This window comes from Ixodes scapularis, unplaced genomic scaffold (genome assembly GCF_016920785.2).
Source record: "Ixodes scapularis isolate PalLabHiFi unplaced genomic scaffold, ASM1692078v2 ptg001946l_1___fragment_3__unscaffolded, whole genome shotgun sequence".
NCBI classification, from domain to species: Eukaryota; Metazoa; Arthropoda; class Arachnida; order Ixodida; family Ixodidae; genus Ixodes; species Ixodes scapularis.
The window spans coordinates 1,419,100-1,442,327 of NW_024610214.1; the positions used below are offsets into that span (position 1 = coordinate 1,419,100).

Below are 23,228 nucleotides of genomic sequence, written 5' to 3' on the forward strand. Positions count from 1 at the left end.
TCTCATAAGAATGCGCATGTTCGTCTGCAGGCTGAATCAATCATGAACTATAATTTAGTGGAAATATTCCAGCCAAGTAAACGATTACGGTTCTTGTTCTAAGCATTTGCTTGAATGGCACTACCACTTTCTTATATATTATGTTGGATAGCACTGATAACATTAAGGTTCAAAATTTGGTTTCGTCTATTCTGGCTTTTTACGAATAATATTAAATCGATAACGTGCGCCTTAAATACATATATTAGAATCGTTCTATTTATCGTTAAAATTAAGGATGGATATTCGTAATTATTATGATTGAAATCCGGGATACACTCAAAAACAAAGTATCAGACAAATCCTTTATATACATTTAAAAAGGGCAGGCATTCTCAGGGCAGATGAATTTTGTTTAAACATATAGCTAATTATAGTATTTCGAAGGTTTAGTTAACGAAACGCATTTATCGGGAGCTTGAAAAGTTTTGCTTACAGTTTTCTTGGCTTTGGGATCAAACATTTGGTCCACATAAAGACGACCTACTGCGTGTGTCATTAAGTCTGATATACTGGTGAGGCACATCTGCCACAGTGGTTTGTCTTCTTTTACGCCGAATGCCTCTTTATTAAAGTCAAAGAAGAGCTTGTCAAGCTTTTTAGATGCCACAGCACCATTAGCTCGAATCGTAGTCCAGTGCACAAAATTGTAGAGCGTAGATCTGCGGAAAAAATTCACCCGATCACGTATATGTTAGAATGACGTTAGTGATTATGTCGCCACATTAATCCAGCGTAAGTGTTCACCTCTATGCCTAATATTTTTCCTCACTGGCGCTTGTCCAAATAAGCAGGGATTGTAGGACAATACCATATATACACCCAAAATATTGCCACTCGAAACTCCTAGCAAGCGCGCCCATGTTTTACGTGTTTGATTCCAACACTAATGGTCCCAGGTTCGATGACTTGGAGCCGAAGCACGTTTTTGTTATTCCTGTAAATGTCGCGTTCCTGTAAATGTACGTTCTGGTAAATGCGAGAACCCTTTTCCTATTTTGAGGAGCGAGTGTGCTACGCACCGAACCTCCTACGCCGTTTGTTCCAGAGGCCCGCGCGAGTACTGTCGGGACCAAATGTTTCCAAGGATAAGACCGGAGCGCCGAGCAAATTGCATCGCCGCGCTTCCTCACTGCGCGCTGCCTGCTGCCGAGACCGGCGCAGTGCGCACGCGTGTTCTTTCTTATCTCCTGGCTTGCTCGTTTGCTCGCTTCAGCGCGAGGCGCTGCGGTTCGAATGAAACGGCGTTAGATGCTGCTCCAGCAGCCGTGATTCAACAATCTCGCTCTGAACAGCGGCTGATCGACCGATCTCGCGTGCACTGCTGCACGGGCAGTTCACGCGACTCTTTCGAGTGATTGGGCGACGTGTTGAAAACAATCGTCTTGTTTTTTTATATTTTTTTTTTTATAATTTATAGAACAATTTGACTTCACCAGCCAGTTTTGTTATACCACCGGAGCCTTCATGGATCGTGGGACTAGTCTTTTTGCATGGAGGCCAGCACAGCTGTGGCTCTGTGGCGTGAGACCTCTATTGGGAGGGGATTGAACACTCACGCCTCTAGTGGCCCAATAACTGCAGTCCGTAGGATGGAGGCGGCAGGGCACGAGACAACTTGTGCTGTTTCGTGCTCTTCTCGTGCCGACTTGCAGCGGGGTGATCGCGCGTTCCGAAAGACTGCCGCTCACACGATGCATGCCGGCAGCGGCAGAGTAACGAAACTGGCTGGTGAGATCAGTTCATTGCGGATGGGAAGCGTTGAAAATAACGCAAAATAGAAAACAAGTGTTTTTAGCGTGTCGCAGTGCCGCGCGAGAGAGTCGAGTGAAATGCCCGTGACGCAGAGCACGCGAGCTCGGCCGCTCGACCGCTGTTCAGAGCAACGTTACTCGATCAACGCAGTTGGCAAACTCCCACAGAGAGCCGTGATCGCTTCTCGCACCCCTCAGCCGGGCTAACGCTATTCGAAGCGCCAACCTTCTTGCTCGCTACGGCGCGTCTTGCAACAGCATTCAAAACACGGCCTCAGCGGGCATGAAGGATGTCGCTTCAAACAGCCTTTTGAATATAGGGGTTATCAGCGAAAACTGACGTATGTCAGCGCTTGTCTTGGAAGGGAGAACGCTCTCCGTGGGGGTTTGCAAACTGACTTGATTGAGCAACGTTGGTCCAGAGCGATGAGCAAAGTTTGTGGAATCACGGCTGCCGGAACGGCGTCTTCCACTGTTTCAATCAAAGCGGAGCGCATCGCCTTGAAGGGAGCAAAAAAGCAGGCCAGCAGATAAGAAGATATGCGCGATCACACTGCCCGGATCTCGGCGTCTGCAGGCGACGCGCCGACAGGGAGCGCGGTGATGCAATCCGGTCGGCGGTACCCATGCCGCGTGCCCGTCCGGGGCCCCACAGTGCTACCCCGTTCCCCAGCGAAAGAGGACTTTTTAGGAAGGCGCCGTCACACAAGCAACCCGCCGTACTAAGCGACAAACCCCGGAATTCGGCCCTGTGCCACAAAAGCAAAGTAAAAAGAACGCGACGATGACTACCCCACCCGTCGTCATCCCCCCGCCACCCCCCGGACACCGGCTCCTTTCCACGGCGAAACCTATGAAGACATCGGCAACTGGGAGCAACAGTCAGAACGAGTGGCCCTCCATAACGCATGGAAACCGGACCAGTGTCTTCAGAACGTTTACTTCGCTTTGGAGGCCAAAGCATGGAACTGGTTTGAAAATCATGAAGCGTCGATCACCTCCTGGGACATCCTCAAGCCTGAGTTCCGAAGTAGGTTTACGAACCAACAGCGAAGAAAACGCGCAGAAGAGCTTCTTCAAGCGAGGGTTGAATTTTTTAACGAGAGAGTCGTTAGGTTTGTTGAAGATGTTCTTCGGCTCATGTAACCTTTCGGATTCTAACGCCCCGGAAGCAAGGAAGCTGACGCTCAGAATGTGAGGGGTGAAGCAAACTCTTCGTAGGCCCTGTGCGAAACCCGCGTACGACAATCGAGGCTTTTATAACGGAAGCCACGAACATTGAGCATACTCTCCTCTCCAGAGTCAGCCACTACCAGAGGCAACCCGGCGACAGTGGTGTTCGATAGTTTCCTTGCGATCATTGCCACAGCATTGCGGGCATTCGCGAGCTCATCCACGACGTCGTTCGTTACGAGCTTAAAAAGCTTATGCCGACTGCTGAGCGAACGGCCTCAATCTCCATTGCCGAGTGTTTTCGTAAAGATCTCCAGAAAGCGTTCCTGCCAGATGCCCTTGAAGCCGCGGCCGCACCCGAAGGGTCGACGCTGACCTACGACGCAATGGTCCGACGACCACCGCGACGGGACTCACGAATGTCGCAACGAACGAAGTAAGTACGACCGCCGAGACCATTTTGCGCCAAGCAAAACCGACGTATGGAGGACTGCAGATCGACGACACATCTGCTGTCACAGCGGTGAAGCGGACCACGTTTACGAACGTGCCCCTACCGCCGATTTGGGCTGCGTGTGTTACACCCGAACGACCCACGCCCGAAGTACGGCGAACAGCCTCGCGACATCGGGGAGTACCTCCGACGCTCGAAATCCTCCGCGCCTTCTCCCTGCCGAGAATCCCGCTCACCATCGCCACGACGTTCCACCGTCTCCAGCGCCACAACCCTGTCGAGAAAGCCTGTCTCCACTGCGTCGCCGGGAAAACTAAGTGCGGCAACGCCTGGAGGTGGCGTTCCCGAAGACGACCGAAGTAAAGAGCCCCACAAAACGCTGGAGCGATCCCACTCTCCCGACGCCACGCAACGCAACGACGCTTCTGCAACGGTGCCCGATTGCCAAAACGTTGTTCCTGACGGCCACGACGCATAGACACTCGAGACACCGGAGCAGACTACTCAGTTTTGAGTTGGAGACTCTCTCACAGTCTTCGGAAAGAGACGACGCCGTGTGATGGACCTCAAATACGAACCGCCGGAGGGCACCTCATTATACCAGTCAGGAGATGCACTGCTCTCATCGAGATCCACGATGAGATGTGCACTGTGATGTTCGTCCTTGTGCACGTCTTTGCGTTGGTCGATACCCTCAAAATGAACTTTATCAGCGAGTATGGCGCCGTTGTCGACCTCGGGGCAAATCAATTGACGCTGCGAAAGTCTCTCATGCCGCCGGTGGAGCCGAACAGAACGTCAGTCACGAACCGAGTAATGACCGATCATGTGAACCTGCCGGCGCCGTCGAGATTTTTCTTCCCATCACAACCGACGCAGCCTTGTGCGGTGAAGCTCTTCTGGAAGGCAGCGTTCAACTGTTCTTTGTAAAAGGAATCGGCGTGACACGAGGCGTAACGGATCTCCTGGAAGGACGTACTACGAAGAGCTCTGAGAGCAGTCGTTGCACGTAGCAAAGGGTACCACCATGAGCAACGCCGAGAATCTTTAAGCGCCAGCCGTGGTCACCGCAATCTTCGAGGAAACCTCGTCGCCACAGCGCAAGATCACGTCGCCGCTACAGCTCAACACCGACCCCGAGCTCCTAGCTCCAAAAAGCCGGCAACTGGTTGATCTTCTCGATGACCACAGTGACTGATTTGCCACGTTGTCGGAAGTTCGCCAAACACCACTTTCGAAGCATCCCATTGTTACCGACGGCGACTTGCACCCAGTCCACCAGTCACCGTACCGTGTTTCTTTGAAAGAGAGGGAAGTCGTCAAAGAACACGTTCAGGGGACGCTCGACGATGATATCATTTAGCAATCCAGCAGTCAATTGGCTTCACCAGTCGTGCTCGTAAAAGAGAAGGACGGAACCCTGAGGTTTTGTGTGGACTACCATCGACTGAACACTGTGACAAAGGACGTCTAACTGCTCCCCCACATCGACGATACTCTAACCGTCTGGGGCACTTCCGATACTTTTCGCCGATGGACGCGAAGAGCGGCTTCTGACAGAACGAAATCGTCGAACGGGACCGGGAAAAAATTGTCTTCGTCACACCCGACGGACTGTACGAATTGAAAGTGATGCCCTTCGGACTATGCATGGCACCAGCGACTTACCAGCGTGTCCTGGACACCATGCTAACAGGCTTAAAATAATAGAGTGTCTCGTGTCTCTCAGCGACGTTCTGGTGTTCGCCAGCAACTTCGACGAGCACTTACTGCGACTCCAAGCCGTACGTTAAGCCATCAAGGGCGATGAACTAAATATCACGCGGAACAAACGTCGGTTCGATTATGGTGAACTCAAGTTCCTAGGTCAGGTCATGAGCACCGAGGGTGTTCGTCCTGACCCCGGGAATACGCGCGCCGTAGCCGCATTTTTCCGCCGTCGAACAAGAAGGCCATAAGAGGATTTTCGGGCCTCTATGCCTACAACAGGCGCTTCGTATGAGATTTTGCGAAGCTTTCTGCGCCGCTGACATATTTTACAAGATACGCCGTAACGTTTCGGTTCACAGAAGAGCATCAACGGTGTTTGACGAGCTTAAACGAAGATTTCAAACGCCTCCCGTCCTTGACCATTTTGACCTGCTATAACGGCACTGGCGTTGCACCTACCTAAAATACATTTAAAGAAGTAACACGGGGTTTGGCGCAGTGCTGGTTCAAATACAGGATGAAACAGATTGGATAATCGCCTATGCATGCCGGACACCGTCCAAGGCGGAAAGTATTTACACTACGATGAAGAAAGAATTCCTCGCCGTCGCCTGGGCCATCACCAAGTTTGGCCAGTACTTGAACGGAAGCATGTTCCGAGTGGTTACGGACCACCACTCGGCTCTGTTGGCTTGCGAATCTGAACGACGTCTCAGGACGCCTCGCACGGTGGAGGCTATGACTGCAAGAGTCTGCTAATACCGTGGTGTACGATTCCGACTGAAAGCACAGTCACGCCGATTGTTTGTTGAGGGGCCTCCGTCGAGGCCGGTCGTGCCTGCACTAAAGGCGATGACGACGAGTGTTTTGTCTGCGCTTTACATGTCAGCGACATGGCAGCACTCCAAGTATGTGGGTTTGAATTGCGAGGACTCATGGACCACCTTGAAGGTGCTCTACAAGTCCTCCGCGTTTTCTTACGAACACTGTCGATCTTCTCCATCCGACAAGCTGTGCCGTACAAGGAGAGCTTCAGCGAAAACAACACGGCGTGGCTGTTGGTGATCCCCTCCAGTCTTCGACAAAAAATATCTCTTCTCGAAGCAGGACTCTTACAAAGATACGTGAGAAGTACTACGGGCCCAAGCCCGCGAAGACAGTGTATCACTACACCCGATCTTGCCACGGGTGTCAACGAACGGAAGTCACCGACTAATTGCGCCACCATCTTATCTGCCCAATTTCAGCAAATCGTAATAGATTTACTTGAACCTTTCCCACAATCGACGCAAGGAAGCGGATGAATAATCGTCGCGACCTGCTATCTCACACGGTAGGCCGAGGTGAAAGCCCTTCCATCAGGTACCGCTGTTGAAGTCACCAAGTTTTTCATGGAGTCCATCGTCCTCCGGCACGGCGCCCCCGAAGTCCTAATTACAGATCGTAAATCATCGCTCATGGCCCAGCTGACGCAAGAGATTCTTCGTCTCAGTAGGACCAGCCACCGTCAGACCACTCCATACCATCCATAGACAAATAGACTATCAGAATGGACGAACAAAACCGTCGCCGAGAGAATCTCCAAGTATGTCGACGTACAGCACAAGACGTGGGACGAGCTATTACCCAACTTCACATTTGCCTACAAAACGGTGCTGCAAGAGGCCACAGGAGTCGCACCATTCCAGCTGCTCAATGGCCGCAAAATAACTACGATGCTGGATGTAATGCTGCCCCACGAACCTGATGACAACGACAGCGGCGACTCCCAGATCGTCACTCAACGGGCCGAGGGAGTCCGACAGCTCGCCAGACTCCGGTAGAAAGGCAAGCAACGCGTCGACGCTCGCCGGTAAAACCTTCGTCGTCGGGACGTTCACTTACAACCCGGAGACAGGGTGTGAGTGTGGACAGGCATTCGTCCCCGATGCTTAAGCGGGAATATCCTGAAACGGTACTTCGGACCTTACAAGGTAGTTCGTCCACTGGGAGATCTGAACTACGGGGTAATGCCAGTCCGAAGTACATTATCACGCCACAACCACGACCTGAAGTCGTCCACGTCGTGCGCCGCAAGCCGTACGCTCGATAAATCTGTAAGCTGTTACCCGCGCAACGCTCAATAGAACTAGGATTTACCAGCCTGCGTATTTTCCCATTCTTTTGTTTGTTTTGCTCTGCATTGCTTCCTTGCACGTCGTGATGTCACGAGCTTCTCCGGGCAAGCGCGCCCGTGGCCGTATAGCTATCTTGCATGACATGGGCCAAAGTTCGATGCCTGAGAGCGGATTCAGCTTTTTATTTCTATAATATGTCGCGTTGTGGTAAATTCGTTAACCCTGTTGCATGTTCGAGGACCCAATGCTCTATGAATTGAACCTTCTACGAAAATGGTTCAACTAGCCCACGATTGTACATAAGCGGCTCCGCGTGTCTAGCTGGAGTTTGTTTCGCCCCAGCGTTCGATCTCCTTCAATCATTCGTCGCCTCATCAATTGTCATTCGTAAAAATATACCCTCAACCTGTACTGCTAGTGTGGGGTGTGAATCTGAAATTAACAGCTATATTGTTTTGAAGTATGGCCGCCCGCAACTCTATCCTGCGAGGAGCATCCAGTAGTAATATACGGTGCATCTTTGTTAACTCGTTCGCACTTAACATTTTTTTCGGGTTTTGTACTCACTTTGGTTTCTCTTTGTAAGGGCGTTGGTTTTTTTGTTTTTTTTTTTATAAGTGCGACGTGTTTTTTTCTCAGCGACGTTAAGTTTTTGTCCGTTTAGTTTCATGCACATGAGCATGGTCGGCGTCTCTTGTTTTTATGCCACTGCCTTCGCTGACGATATGTGTACCACTAATTGGGTCTGCTGACTCTTTGTTGGCACCATATGATTATCAACTCAAACATCAGGTTTTCCGAGCAGTTCTCCTCAAAGTTTCTTTCATAGCACACTTGACCTGCTTTCAAACAAGGACGACACCAAGCTGCGAAAGCCTGAACTGCGATTCCCGTCCGGACCTGGAGTTGCGCTTCCTCTTCTGCTCCTCCACGACTTCTCTGAGTCGCTGACAAGATTGGTGAGGAAGCGCAACTGCCCTTTCGGAATCGGCACCAACCCGTAGTTCGAACTTTTGACGCTTCGTGAGAAGCACCTTTACAACCGCTCTTCTGAAAAAATTTGGCAGCGACCTTTATCTTCAAATTCCTACAATGCATGAAATGCAGTGTTTATGTTGCGAGCGTTAAAATAATTTAGCAGCCACTAAACTTCGGGGAGTGAAGAGCCTTTATATTTATCAATTTTCCCGCTACACTCAGAGATGAAAATTGGTAGATAGGTCAAGTGGTGGAAATTTCCGCGCTCAATTTAGTGGGAAACTAAATTGAGGTGTAGGTCACGTCCCTTTAATTTTCCTGCTATATATAGAGGGAAATTTGAATAAACGCATTGGCCACGGTTCGTCAGGTAATGTGTCGTCAATATTACCCTAAATTTCGTGGGGAAACGGAAGGTGTTTAGATCACGTGACATGAGTGTTTGCGCCAAATTAAGCGGGGACGTTATTTGGGGTATAGGCCACGCGACCCCAGCGGCGCAGCGCTCACCAATCATACCGGGCGGCGATCTCCCGGGCACCCAGCCCCGGTTAGTCCCACCGTGTAGATTAGACTCTCAGGTCACGTGACGCCATTTTTTTCGCTGAATGTAGCGGCAATACATATTTGGGGTATAGGTCTCTTGACGTCAGGTCACGTGCGATTAAGTTTCCCTCTAAACTTGGCAGGGAAACAGAATTGGTGTATATGTCATGTGACGTCAGGCTACGTGAAGTAAATTTTCTCGCAAAAATCAGGGGGATAACTGATTTGGTGGATAGGTCACTTGACGCCAGAGGTCGGTGACAGGAGGTTTCCGCCGATATTCACGGGAAAACTTAATTGGTGTACATATCGCGTGACATCAGCTCACTGGACATCAATAGACATCACGTGACCTAAACACCGATTCAGTTTCGCACTCTCAATTTATCGATGAAATTTACGTCACGTGATCTGAAATTCCATGACCTAAATGCCATTTTATTTTCTCTTTTAAATTTAGCGGGAAACATAATGACACATGACTTACACAGCAGTTCAGTTTTCCCGCTAAATTTAGCAGGGATATTGACATGACGTGTCCTGATGTAATGTGACCTCTACACCAATTCTGCTTCTCCGCCAAGTTTAGCGAAACATATAACTTACGTGACAGCGATTACATACCTCTGTCACATAGACGAATTCGGATTGCAAATTCAGTCACGCAGCACGCTCGCTCGCCCCGAAGCAGAAACGGCGAGCCCGTCTAGGAACAGCTATCAAATGTACGCATGCCATGCGTTAAATTATGAGATGCAGGGGGTTGTAAACACTGGCGTCTGAAAACTCAGAGTATCGCTAAACGTACGTGATGGAAGAACGTCTTGTTTTTGTCTTGACTTTTTTACATCACGGTGTAACGTCGTCTAAAGAAATTTAAGCGATGCCACATTAAGCACTGCATTCCATGCACTGTAAGGCCTCCAAGGTAAAGCTGTCTGATAGTTTGAAATGCTGCACACCTTACAATATTTATAAACCGAGGGGGAACCTGAAGACAAATTGTTTTGCACGTAGGTTTGTAATATCAAAATTGGAGAATAATGTAATCGTATGCGCTGACTTACATACTTTCTCCTTCCATAATTTTCTCAATATATTTAACATAATCAGGCTCCAATACAATCACACGTTCGCTCTCATTGAGTGTCACATTGGCCAGTGCAAACTCGTGATTTAATAGTTTCAGCCATTCAATCTGTAATGTCACAAGGGAAAATATTACAGCAACATACAGTGAGGATTCCATTTCTGCAGAGTAATATCTAGATGTCCACAAGGATCGAAATTATATCACAATATATATATATATATAAATAAAAATTATAACAGTTCGCAGCTTATGCTAGTCTGTGTCCTTTTCATTTAATGTCATGTTAGTACCATATTTGACTCCCGAAGGGGTTTACATAAGGAGTGGGTACATAAATGGAGTATACACGGATGCCAAACAATTTTAAAGCCAGACATGTTCTGTTACATTTTTCATGAATGTGGATGGGCATTCATTGCAACAGCGTAAGAAATGCAGTTCCAGCACAGAGCTGCTCGGGAGAAAAATGAAGCACGAAATGCGACAGAGCGGGTGCATGGGCGGGAATTTGGTGTAAATGACCGGTGCGCTGCGATATGCGTGCGGGAGGGAGGTGGGTAAAGGATAAGGCGGTTCACAAAGCGAAGAATGAACAAACGCGTATTAAGCAGACACTGGTGATACGGTGACGACTGGAAATAGGCGGGAGCCCTGATTCGGCTGATATGCTGATATTAAATGAACATAAAAAATGAATGAACCGAGAAACGCGATTGTGGGCAGTTTCGAGTGGGTTGATTAGATATATTTCGTGTGGGCTCGAGGTTGCAGACGCATTTACTACCTTTGATCAAAAAAGCTTTTTTTTGGCAAATCACTCATCCCATTACTTTCAAATCATGGCAACTTTCAAAAGCTTTGCAAGTTTTCCGAAGTTTCTATGAGACCAAATATTTTGTTAGCTGAAATGCTTCAATATAAACCCGTGCCATCTTTCAGGATGGTGTGAAGGACATTTCCGTTTGAAGTTTAGCTGAAGTCGACACTTAGATCGTCTTATTTAGAATACTGGAACTATTTGAAACTATATTTTTAATGCCATATAAGAGAGAAAGGATGTCACCATAAGTAATATTTTTAATGCATCCACGCAATTTAGTATGCTTAAGGTTGGCAAGATAGGAAATTGATTTCTAATTTTTTCCAACGGTTTTATTATCATTTAAAGACTCTTGAAATATATAAGTACTTCCACTCCACTGGAAGTGACTTCTGAGCTTCATCTGGTGTGTGACTCAGGTAGCACAAGAGGTGGGGCCCACATGGGCAATGAACGCTCGGGCAGGTCCTACGAAACCCACGCTGGTCCCACGTGGCCGCAGAGTGGGCATACCCAATATGGGGTGCCCGTGCGATACGCTGGTGGTCTCCGCTACGCGAGGGCATGCCCAGCGCCGTCGTTCCCACTTCATGTATGCGGTGGCAGAGTTAGCGCAAATATGTGCTTCAGGGGGCCAAAATATGGGCATGCCCAACTTTGGATGCAAGTGCAATACATCCGTGGATCGCACCTCGCCAATGCGGAGGCAGAGTTAGCAAAGGTACGGGCAAATCGTGGGCACGAGGGAGTTGGGCTACACATGTAAAAACCCCGTTGGTCCCACATCGGCCGTGCGGGAGCAAAGCTGCGGTGATTAGAGCCCTCGACGGCGAAGCGTCGGCATGCCTGACTTGGGTTGCCCACGTATAACCCGCGTGGGACCCACCTCGGCTTAGAGGGGGGCCGAATGCGATGATGTAGGCTCCACGCCGGAAAAGTTTGGGCGTGCCCAACTTGGGCTGCCCATGTAAAACCCCTTATGGGTTTCATGTCGGTTGTCGTGGACGAAGTTTGCGAAAAAAGGGGGTTCCACGGCAGCAAAGCGCGGGCATGCCCAACTTGGGTTGACCATGTAAGACCCTCCTGGGTACCACCTTGGCCATGCCGGAACCAAGTTGCGATGATGTGGGCTCAACAGCAGTGAAGTGTTGGCATGCCCGACTTGGGTTGCCCATGTAAAACCTCCAGTGGACCCACCTCACCTCTACCGGGGCCAAATGCGATATGAAGTTTTCACTTCGGCGAAGCGTGGACATGCCCGAGTTGAGCTACCAATGTAGAACCCCCGTGCGTCCCACCTCGGCTCTGCAGAAACCAATTTTAGGAAGATGAGGGCACCAAGGGGAAAAAGCGTGAGCATGCCCAACTTGGACTAAATGTGCAACTATAACACTGACACTTTCCGATGATATTAAGAATATGTACTACACGTTCTGGAAATTCAGCATTAGGTATCAGTTTAATATAATATTAAATAATCCAGGACTCCAAATAGGAGCATGAGACGAAAATTGTTAGGCTTGCAAAATATTACTAACTTACTACACATCGTGTAAGTTGAGGTCGTATTACATGGAGCGTAACGTTTTACAGAGAGAACTTAATTTGAAGGTGAATTCCAAACACGCTCGGCCGAGTGTCATGTGTCTCTAGATGGCTCTAGCTTGCTATGCATTTGTCTGCCTGTTAAACAGGATTTTATGAAGAAGCGTGCAGAGGTTTTGATCCATTTCGTAAAATTAAAATGCCCAATTTGTATGGTCTTGCTCAAATCGTTTTAATGATCTATCAAAATCATATTACTTTCAATATGGCAATGAAAAATGTAAGGAATGTTGAATTTGGGATGCACTGCAATACCCCACATCATAGGAAATGAGGAAATTAGCCGGTCAAAATTAGGTTTCCGGGCGGTACCACATGTTGGGCTGCCAACGTAGGCCCAGTGTGAACCCCACAAAGGGGGAGGGGGGAAATGTGGGCTCCCATCTACGTTCCCTTTGGCCCCGCGATGGGGGCCCTTGTGGGCTGCCCAAGTAAATCCAAGGAGGGCCCCACAAAGGAAGCGAATGTGAGCTACCCCATATAGGCCTCATGTGGGTCCTCCGAGGGAGCCCAAATGTGCTGGACTAGTGGACGCCACTTGGGCTGGAGTTGCAAAACCGACGTGGGGCCCCGTCGGCACCCTTTCTGATTCCCACTTTGTGGTATTTTGGCAGCTTCACATTGCCAAGTTCCAGAACTTACCTTCGATAATACGTCGATTTTCTAATTTAGGCTATGGTAGCTGTCTAGAAAAAAGGCAACAGAGGACGACTTGTCGTGCTCTCGGCCTCCAATTATATTATCAGGCACGAAGCCTCTAAAAACGAAAACGATCACACAAAATATAATATTCACAAGGAAGTGCTGATAACCCCTGTTTGCGCCGTATAGCAACTACACAGATATGCTGCACAGAGCAGTTTATTATTTTGTACACGGCGATTATAGGGAGTTTTAGTAGATCGTTTTCAAAGGCACGTTAGCGCTGCCTGCGCGCGCTTCAGAGCATGCATCGAATCGGCAGCGCGAGCTCCCATTACAAATATTGCGGCACGGGAACACGATCTACTAAAGCTCTCTCATGTATATGTGCTACATTGTCGAAACTAGCGTCGTTTGTGCGATATTCCCTGTTAAGAAGGTTTACCTTAGTGTACGCAAATGTTTTACTTTTATTGAACAGTTCGCGAAATATAACACATAATATAGGAAACTAAATAAACAACACACAATATAGCAAACTAAGAACTGAGCAAATAACAAACTAGAAATGAATAATATATACTTGTATTTTGCTTATATGAACACCTTATTTGCCAGAAAGTGTCGATGTGTGCACCATATCAACTAAAATCCGAAGTAAAATAGAAGTATATTTGATGTATGCTTAGGTATACAAAGAATCTACTTGAGGCGAACTTTTTTTTTATAAATACGCAGAGTTAATATATAGACGCTTTCAGCGCGCGCCAGATCGAGCCGCCATAGCCGACCTTCTCTTGTCTTACCGAGATGCCTAGCCACTGAAGCGGGCGTTGTCGAGCCTCCACAAAGGCCTTCGCTTGGGAGGAGGACGCAGTAGAATCTAAAATGGCAATAACCTGTCCTGCTGTGGCAATGATGAAGTGAAGCGAACGGAATAATCGTGAACAAAAACTGAAGGTCGGTTATGGCGGCGCCCATGCCCAGCTGCCTGAAAGAGTCTATACGTAATTTGTGCGCTTTTTATCAAGAGCTCCGACGTTGTCAAAGCACTTTGCGTGGATTTGTTTAGCGTCCTTTTTCTCAAAAAAAGCGCGCGCGAATGAGTCGCGAGAGGAAGCCTGCACTCGAAATAGTACGGCGCTTCTGCACGGTAGAAGATATGCTGATTTTGACAGCGTAGAATGAATAAGTTTGCGCCAAGCTTAGGTAGTGACTTCCAACTGTGAGACGTCTGACCCTTTTTTCTTTTTCAGTAGATCACATACCTAGCTCTATTTTTGAGGGAGAACTTACAAACGAATATTCCAAATTCGCTCTTAAAAGTGCATTGACAACTCCGATTTTTTTTTTTTTTGCCTCAATCTATTCGAGAAGGCGTCGCATAAAGATGTTGAATACAAAGATACATATTTTGCACGTAATTTCGGCACTTTCTTTTTTCTGACTATCTATATCATAAAGAAAATGCTGTAATGTATTCTCCATGTGCGTCAACGCATTTATGCGTTGACTCATATTGCCACGAGCGTCGGCGAGCGAGCGCGTGCGTGGCCGAGCGGTTACCGCGCTCGACTTCCGTGCGGAGGCACAGGGTTTGATCCCTGGGAGTTACGCGCCTTTTATTTATACTCTTAGTTTAATGTTGTGGTAAATTCGAGAGCCCTGCTGCTTGTTCAAGGCCCGAATGTTCTACACGCCGAACCTACATCGCCAACCGTTCCAGGAGCCAACGCGTGTACATAAAGGAATCCGCGTGGCGAACCGCAGTCGGTCTTTCCCCTGCGTATATACGATCCTGCTGTTACGCCCACTTCGACGCCCGATACGTTCTATTCTTCTCTTTTGTTTCTTTTCTTTTTTTGTGTGTTTTGGGAACAACTACCCCCATTAAACGTTCAGTGTGTTTCAGTTTTTGTCGCTTCATCAATCGTCATTCGAAATAATATGGCGAATAAATTAGAGATTTCCCAAGTAACAGACATGTGATGTGCAGTAATGGCAATATTGAAACATTTTTTTTTTGTTCTTCCAAATGCATCAGGCCACTTTCCTTTTCAAAATATCAAGGACATAGCCTTCAAGTAGCAGAGACAAGCACTCCGACCGTTCCTTGTCTCGTGCAACTGTTCCAACAATGGCGACTTTCGACTGCTTGTCCAGCTGTACTGCGGGTGGGCGGGAAATGAGCGGTGTCACTCCTCTTTTAATGTTTTCGTGACAGCTTACATAATCACTTTGAGGAATGCGTCATTCAGTGACCGGTGAAGAGTTTTGTGAAATGCAATGATGTGTGATCGCAATAATTATTTCGGAAAGATATGTAGACGGTGGGAGAACGAGAAAAATCGCGTACGCTATCGTGTTATGATACTTCCGGCTCGGTGCAACAAGAGGCAGGAAAGACCCGTTTTACAAATAATTACTTTTTATTCACTGAAGCATTTTCCATTATGTTACTATAAATTAAAATGCCTAGGGTTTAGTTCCCGTCGTTTGGAGCAATACAAATAAAATATGGGGTGTCTGTGCCCTTTAAGAAAACCACTTGTGTTTCTTTGGCCACGCAGATATGCCATGTATATGTAAGCGAAGCTTGTCGGCGCAATTCCTTAAAACTTTGAAATAAACCAGAGTCAGTATACTGACTCTGGTTTATTTCAAAATGTTTGAAGAGAAGCAAGGACGAATTTATGAATCTCTTGCACTGTAGTCTGTGAAAATCAATTATCTTTTTAGGTATCTCCACGCCTGTTCGTGCAATGATGGTCCCGGTCATTTTCTTTTACATTTATGCAAACAAAAATATATGTTAAAGACCTGTTATTTTGAGGAACCTTCAGCTATACCCGAACGCTGTAGGTAATTTTCTTCCGGAGATATATAATGTTGAAGCTGTTGGCGTGGAGATTGCCAAGGTTTCGCTGTAGTTATCTGCACAGCCATCAATTTCACACCAAAGCATGCACGAAAATATTTGTTCTACTTATTGTATGAGAGGTTTTCGACGGCTGCACTAAATATAAACATTACAATAAACATTTCTTATGCAAAAAACTATAAAATACATGTCAAATAAACACGTTTTAGTGACACATTCACAAATTACTTACTAAAGAACTACTTAGGAAAACACAAAATATATCGAAATTATCGTCTTTTCAATGCCTTTAGACATATATTGTCACGAATGACAAATGATGAGGCGCTGAATAACTGCATAAACTGAGCGTTTAATGGGGCGAACTTGTGCCCCAAACAAAAAGAAGTTTGTGTCGCAGGCGTCGATGTCGGCGAAACCGCAGGATCGAGCGCCGGGGTGAAGCTGACCGTGCAACGCCACACGGAGCCCTTATGTACACTCGTTGGCTTCTGGAACAATCGGCGTAGAAGGTCCGGCGCTTAGAATATTCGGACCTCGAACAAGCAACAGAGTGCTAAAACTTTCCAGAACATTAAACTGAAAGAATGATTAAAAGACGCGGAACATCCAGCAATCGGACCTTGGGCCTCCGCATGAAAGTTAAGCGCGATAACCACTCTTCCACCCATGCACTCGCCCGCCGACGCGCGTGGCATTACTCCGCTATTTAAAAAGGGAATAGTCTCGATACCACGTGAAAAAAAAAAAGAAAACAGGGCAAGGCGAACAAAATAATAGGAAAATACGGAGGCTGGCAAAACAGAGTCCTATCAAGCGTTGCGCGGGATCAAGCGTTGAAAGTATTATCGTGCGTAGTACGACCTGAGTCGTACGACGTGACAATTTCAGGTCGTGGCGGGCGGCGTGATGCTGTTCTTGTTCTGTCGAGCATCGCCTCATAGTTCAGCTCCCCAAGGCGACGAAGTACCTTGTATGGTCCAAAGTATTATTTCAGCAGTTCCTCACTGAGGCCGCGGCGACGGATGGGTGTTCACACCCACACCCTGTCTTTGGGCTGGATGTGGACGTCCTTGCGACGAAAGTTGTAGCGGCCCGCGTCGACGCGTTGCTGGTCTTGAATCAGGTGTCGGGCGAGCTGGCGGACTTCTTGAGCCCAATGAGCAACCATCTGGGCATCTCGCTCTCATCGTCAGCTGGCTCCAGGGCAGCATCGCGTCGAGAATGGTCGTTACCTTCCGACCATGTACCAGCTGGAAAGGTGCAAATCCGGTGGTCTCATGAACCGCCGTGTTGTAGGCGCCTCGTTCCACGTCTTGTGCTCTACGTCGACGCACATATAGATCATGTCGGCGATTGTCTTGTTGAGTCGCTCCGTCAGCCCGTTGGTCTGCGGGTGGTACGTGGTGGTACGGCGGTGGCTGGTGTGACTGAGCCGAGGGATATCTTGAGTCAGTTGTGCCATGAACGATGATCCGCGATCTTTGATCAGAACTTCGTGAGCGCCGTGCCGGAGGACGGTGGAGTTGATGAAAAATTTGGCGACTTCAACAGCAGTCTCTGAACGAAGGGCTTTCGTTTCTGTGTACCGTGTGAGATAATATGTGGCAACAACTATTCAACGGTTGCCCAGAATCGGCGGGGGAAAAGGATCAAGTAGATCTATTCTGATATGCTGGAACGGTGCGGTTAGCGGAGAAATTGGGTTCTGGAGACCTGCCGGCTTCGTTGGCGGTTGCCTGCTTCGCTGGCACTTATGACATGACCCGGTGTTGAGGTGGATGGGTTTGGGGAGCTTGGGCCAGTAATACTTTTTACGAATACGGGCCAGTATCCGGCAGTAACCAAGGTGTCCGGACGTCATGTCGTCGTGACGTGCTTGAAAGATTTCCTCTCGAATGTCGGTCGGGATAACGAGCAGCCGCTGCGAGTTGTTGTCCCCAAAGTTTTCCTTGAAGTGTACACCTTGTCATTTGGCGAAGGTCGGCAGGCATCGTGAGAAAATACGTACCACGGTACTCCCTTGCACTTTCAGGTACTCGATTAATGCACGCAGCTCACGATCGTCTCATTGACGTCGTGCCATGACGTCGGTGTTCACTGCTCCCAGGAAGCACGCGTCGTCATCGTCGCCGCTGCTGCCGGAAGATGTTCCGACGAGGGCCTGGACAGGCAGTCGGCGTGCTGTGCTTGTGGCCTGACTTTTAGACTGCAGTCATGTTGAGCTCTTGCAGGCTCCATTGAGTGAGGTATCGTGAAGAGTCCGTGAGGTTCGCAAGATAGCAGAGCGAGGGATGGTCTGTAACTGAGCTGAACGGGCTCCCGTACAAGTACAGCATAACTTCGTAATTGCCCACACGAGCGCAAGAGATTCTTTTTCAGCTGTGGAGTAATTTTTCTCCGCCTTGGGCATTGCCCGACTTGCGTAGGCGATCACTCGATCGGTGCCTTGTTCCACTTAAACCAGTATCGCTTCCAGTCCTGCGTTTCTAGCGTCCGTGCGAATCTCGGTTTCCATATCCTGATCGAAGTGTCCAAAAACAGGATGAGTCTGGAGCCTTCGCTTCAACTCCCCGATACCCTGCTGCTGCTCTTCGACCCAATTGAACTTCTTGGCGTCCTTCCTGAGGTTTTTGAGCGGTGCGGAAATCCTTGCAAAATCCCGTACGACGCGTCGATCGTACGGACAAAGTCCAAGGAATCTTCGCACGGCCTTCTTGTCTGTCGGCACAGAAAACGCCTCAACGGCGCGAGTCTTCTCTGGGTCTGGGTGGACGCCTTCGTCACTAACCACGCGACCTAGGAACTTCAGTTCGTCATAGGCGAGCTGACACTATGGCGGCTTGAGAGTGAGTCTGGCGGTCTGTATGGCTTGAAGAACAGCTCGAAATCGTCGCAAGTGCTCGCCGAACTTGCTATAAAACACTACGACGTCGTCAAGGTAGACGAGAACGCTCTGCCATTTCAGTACTGCCAGTACAGTGTCCACGACGCGGTGGAAAGGTGCTTCTGACGTGCATAGTGCAAAAACATCACCTTGAACTCGAACAGTTCATCCGGCGTGACGAACTCTGTCTTCTCTCGGCCCATTCGTCGACTTTGATCTGCCAGTAGCCGCTCTTCAGGTCAATCAATGAAAAATATCGAGAGTGGCGCAGCCGGTCTAGCGCGTCGTTTATGCAGGGAAGTACAGGGTGTCACAAAAGAAAATTTACAGGGTCGTCTTTACCGCAAAAATAAACTAGGCATCGCCGAATGCTCATTCTCCGCCCAAAAGTAGCGCTAGAGGTCACAGCCAGATGCCAAAGTTTCAGTCCGATCCGATAACTTAATCAAAAGCTATAAGTGAGTTTCTGAAAATTTAAATGGGAAAATGGCGGCCGACGGAGTTTTCGAGTACATGCGGCTCTATGGCACCATAAACCGAAAACGGGCAAAAATGGGCTCCATTTTCCCAGTGAAAATTTCAGAAAATCACTTATAACGTTTGATTAAGTCATCGGAATGGGCTGAAACTTTGGCATCTGGTCGTCGAAACTTTTCGCAGGCGGCGAAAGAGCCTCCCACTCAGGACTGAGTAGTCCGCTCCGGTGTCCAGGAGGGCCGATGCATCGTGGTCGTCGATAACAACTTTTAGTTTGTTGGCCGCCGCTGAAGGGAGTCGTTGCGATGTGTGGCGTCGGGAGAGTGGGAGCGCTCCAGCGTTCTTGGAGGCTCTTTACTTCGGTCGTATTTGGCAACGCCACCTCCAGGCGTTGCGGCACTGCACTTAGTTTTCCTGTTGACGCAGGGGAAAAAGGCTCCCATCGCGTTGTCGTGGCACCGTAGACGCTGAACGTCGTGGCGATGGGGAGCTGGATTCACGGCGGAAAGTCGGCGCTGAGGAGGGCGAGCGCTGAGGTACTCCTTGATGTCTCTAGGGCGTTCGCCGTGCCTCGGGCGTGTCGTTTAGGTGGAAACCACGCAGCCCAAGTCGACTGTAGGGGCATAAATGGTAGATGTGGTTGGCTTTTCCGCAGTGGTAGCAGAGCGGGCGTTGGTCGGCCGTTTGCCATACGTCGCGCGGCCTTTCTCGGCGAGGTTCGCTCCGGGTGGATGTACTCGGCTTGTTCTTCCTGACGACGAGGATACGCGGGATTGGGGTGTCTGATCGGGGTGGGGCCAGAGCCTGGCGGGGAGCTTGCAGCGGTCGTCGGGGCATGGTGGCGGAGCTCACCGTCAGTTCTTCTGGCGTCGTCAGGTTGATGGGAATTTCAGGTCGGACTGTTTGTTTGATTTCCTGGCGGATAATTCCGGCGATGGAGAGTGTCGTTGGACGACTCGAGACTGGCAGCAACCTGCTGAGTTCCTCCCGGACGACGTCCCGGATAATTTCGTGGATGTTCGGGTTTACAGAGGAGGTTTTGCCGCTAAAGAGGGTGGATGCAGTAACTCCTGGATGTCGTAGAAAGAGCGCAAAGCCTGCTTCGAGGGTGCGCTCGGTATTCGTTGCCTCCGTGACGAAGGCTTCGACAGCGGTCGACGGGTTGCGGACGAGAACTCCAAAGATACCGTCTTTCAACCCGGGCATGAGAACTCGCAGCTTCTTCTCATCTGCGGCTTGTGGGTCGGCAGGGCTGCTCAGACGCAAGACGCCTTGTACAAAGCTTGTGACAATTCGTTTGGGCCCTGGGCTTGCGTTCGAAGAAGGTTCTCTGCATTCTCCCGTCAATGTTAAGTGGTGAACGCCCGCACACCTCGCTCCTGCAGACATCCCACGATGTTAACGTTGGCTTGTGGTTCTCGAACCAGCGTTTAGCGGTGCCGGTTCTGCAGGCGCTGTTCTGGTGTCCAGTTGTTGTGTTGTGTCACTCGGTCGTACTGCTTGAGCCAGTCTTCAACATCCTTATGAATCTCGCCGTGCAAATTTGCCGGTGTCCGAGGCGCAAATGGCAGGTATACGATGGACGGGTCAGTTGGCGCCTGCTGCGACTCGGTCTCCGTTGTCGGCGTTTTCGTCTTCCTCGGCTGCTCTGAGAGTTGAACGAACTCCAGTGGGTGCCTTTGCTGCGGCTTCCGTCTCGGGTCGCGGGTTCGTCGACGGGGACTATTTTTCCTGGACTTGAGAAAGATCGTGTTCGAAAGATCTTTTGATAGGTACGCTTCACGGGCATGAAACGCGATACCCATTACCTCCGCCAAATTGTCACAAGTGACGAATGATGAGGCGGCGAAAACCTAAAGAAACGGAACGTTTAATGGTGCGAACTTGTGCCCAAAGCAAAAGAAAGGGGAAGCGAGTTAGTGTCGTGGCTGTCGACGTCGGCGCAACAGCAGGATCGAGCGCTGGGGCAAAACTGACTGTGGCTCGCCCACTCGGAGTCACTTATTCACACGCGTTGGCTTCTGGAACAATCGGAGTAGAAGGTCCTACGCGTAGAACATTCGAACCTCCAACAAGAAATAAGGTTCTCGAATTACTAGGACAGTGGTTCTAAACCAATGCTATTTCGCGGACACCTTGTGGATCGGCGGCGATGCTAGACGACCTTGTTCGTGGTCAGGGGAATGAGAAGGCATAGGATAATTATAATATTGATTTATTAGATACATATAACTCAGTGGTAGTGCGATGTGGACTTCTGTGATTGAGATACGCACGAAAAAGCTCACGCGAAAACTGAAACATTTCTTGTCAATTTGAAAAAAAAAGAATACAACTTTTATTCTCGGGCTTGACTGGCGAGGCAGAGGCTCCGTGAACACCTTTGGGGATCGCGGGCCCCAAATGTTCCGCGGTCCCCATTTGAGAACCACTGTACTAGAACATTAAATGGAAAGAATAAATAAAAGACGCGAATCTCCCAAAAATCGAACCCTGGGCCTTCGCACGGTTCCCGAAGGCTTGTGCTATGGAAAGGGATACAACTTTTACTGTGATTAGTAAGGGGAAAATATTCGTCAGTCAAAAAGAGCGAGCGGCAGCAATTCAAATCAGGAGTGAACGAGACCTAGTTAAAATTAGGTGAACATGGACTCGTCTTCTGATTCGTTCTGTAAGTCGGGCGCATACATCCGGGGTTCGAATGTAGAAGGTCACCTTGACGCTAAGTTAAATTTAATTCACTAAAAATGTTAGAAGTATTCATAAGGATTTGGATCAGTTACTGCTATTATTAGGCGAGCCAATTCTACTTTTAAATATGCTTATTTTTAGGCATGTAAACGTTGACGAGACAGCTTGCGCTATATTTTCCTTGCAAGGCTTTCATTTTTGCAGCTTTTGTCGAAATGACAGAAAAGGGGGTGTTATTATTTATATAAATGACCATTCTTTGTCTGGAAATATTTGTGTATTTCCAACAAGCAGAAATTTGCGTTGTGACCGTTAATAAAACGAATGTTTCGTACGTCATTTGCACGTTTTACAGGCCACCTAGTTCGAATGTAAACATATGCTGTGATAAATGTAGACAATTACTTCACAATTTCAATAAGCACTAATACAGAGTTCTTGTTGTAGATTTCACTATTGATAATTTAAACGATACAAAACAAGAAGTATTGTATGTACTTGACAGCTTCCCGCATTTTGTCCTGGCAAATATAATTAATAATTATACCCAGGAAGAATACATTGGTAATAAAAATGCGAAACCATGCATAGATCACATAGTTACAAGAATGAGTAATTTAGAAATAATATCTGGAGTTGTTAATAAAAAGGTGGCTGATCATCACTTTACTATTCTTTTAACACTAGAAAAGCTTGCTGAATATCCGGTTACAGAAATTATATACAAGGTGATGCAGGGCAACACAGAAATTGATAACTCAAACATAAGTATAACTAGAATTCTCTGTTACAGTACTGACAAACTTATGACAAACTTGTGGAAACCTCACAGAGCATTTATTTTTTAGTACCAGAAGAGTAAATTTGACGAAACGGAGGCCCCAGAATACCCGGATTAACGAGGGAATTTTTGAATTATGTTAATATTAGGACCAGCTCTGGAATCAAGGAAACACCAAGCTAAGAAATGAAATTCGTGAAATTCGTATCAAAGTGACAGCAAAATACGCTTAGCCAAAAGGAAACATATTTTAAATCGGCTCATTCAATCAAGAACAAATTCGAAGGAGACCTGGAACTTAGTAAACCAGATAATTTGCCCAAAACCTAAAAATAACGCGGATGATACGATTCAGAAACATTTCCATAGGTCATGTTCTTATGCGGCATTATCAGTGTCTTTAAAAAAAAAATGTTTATCAACTCCGTAAAAAAAGCTAAAAAATTTACTCCACTGTTAGTCACATTGCTATCACTCCACAAGTCAAGTGCTCTAATTCGGCGTATTTGCCATATATATATATAAAAAAAATTATATTTGAAAATTATTATTTCTATGCGAAAAGCTAAGCTAAGCATAT

General features: G+C 48.0%; 1 pseudogene; it reads right to left on the reverse strand.

Moving 5' to 3' along the window:
• Nucleotides 1-23,228, reverse strand: part of LOC120847349 — a 191,450-nt pseudogene that overhangs the window by 125,406 nt on the left and 42,816 nt on the right.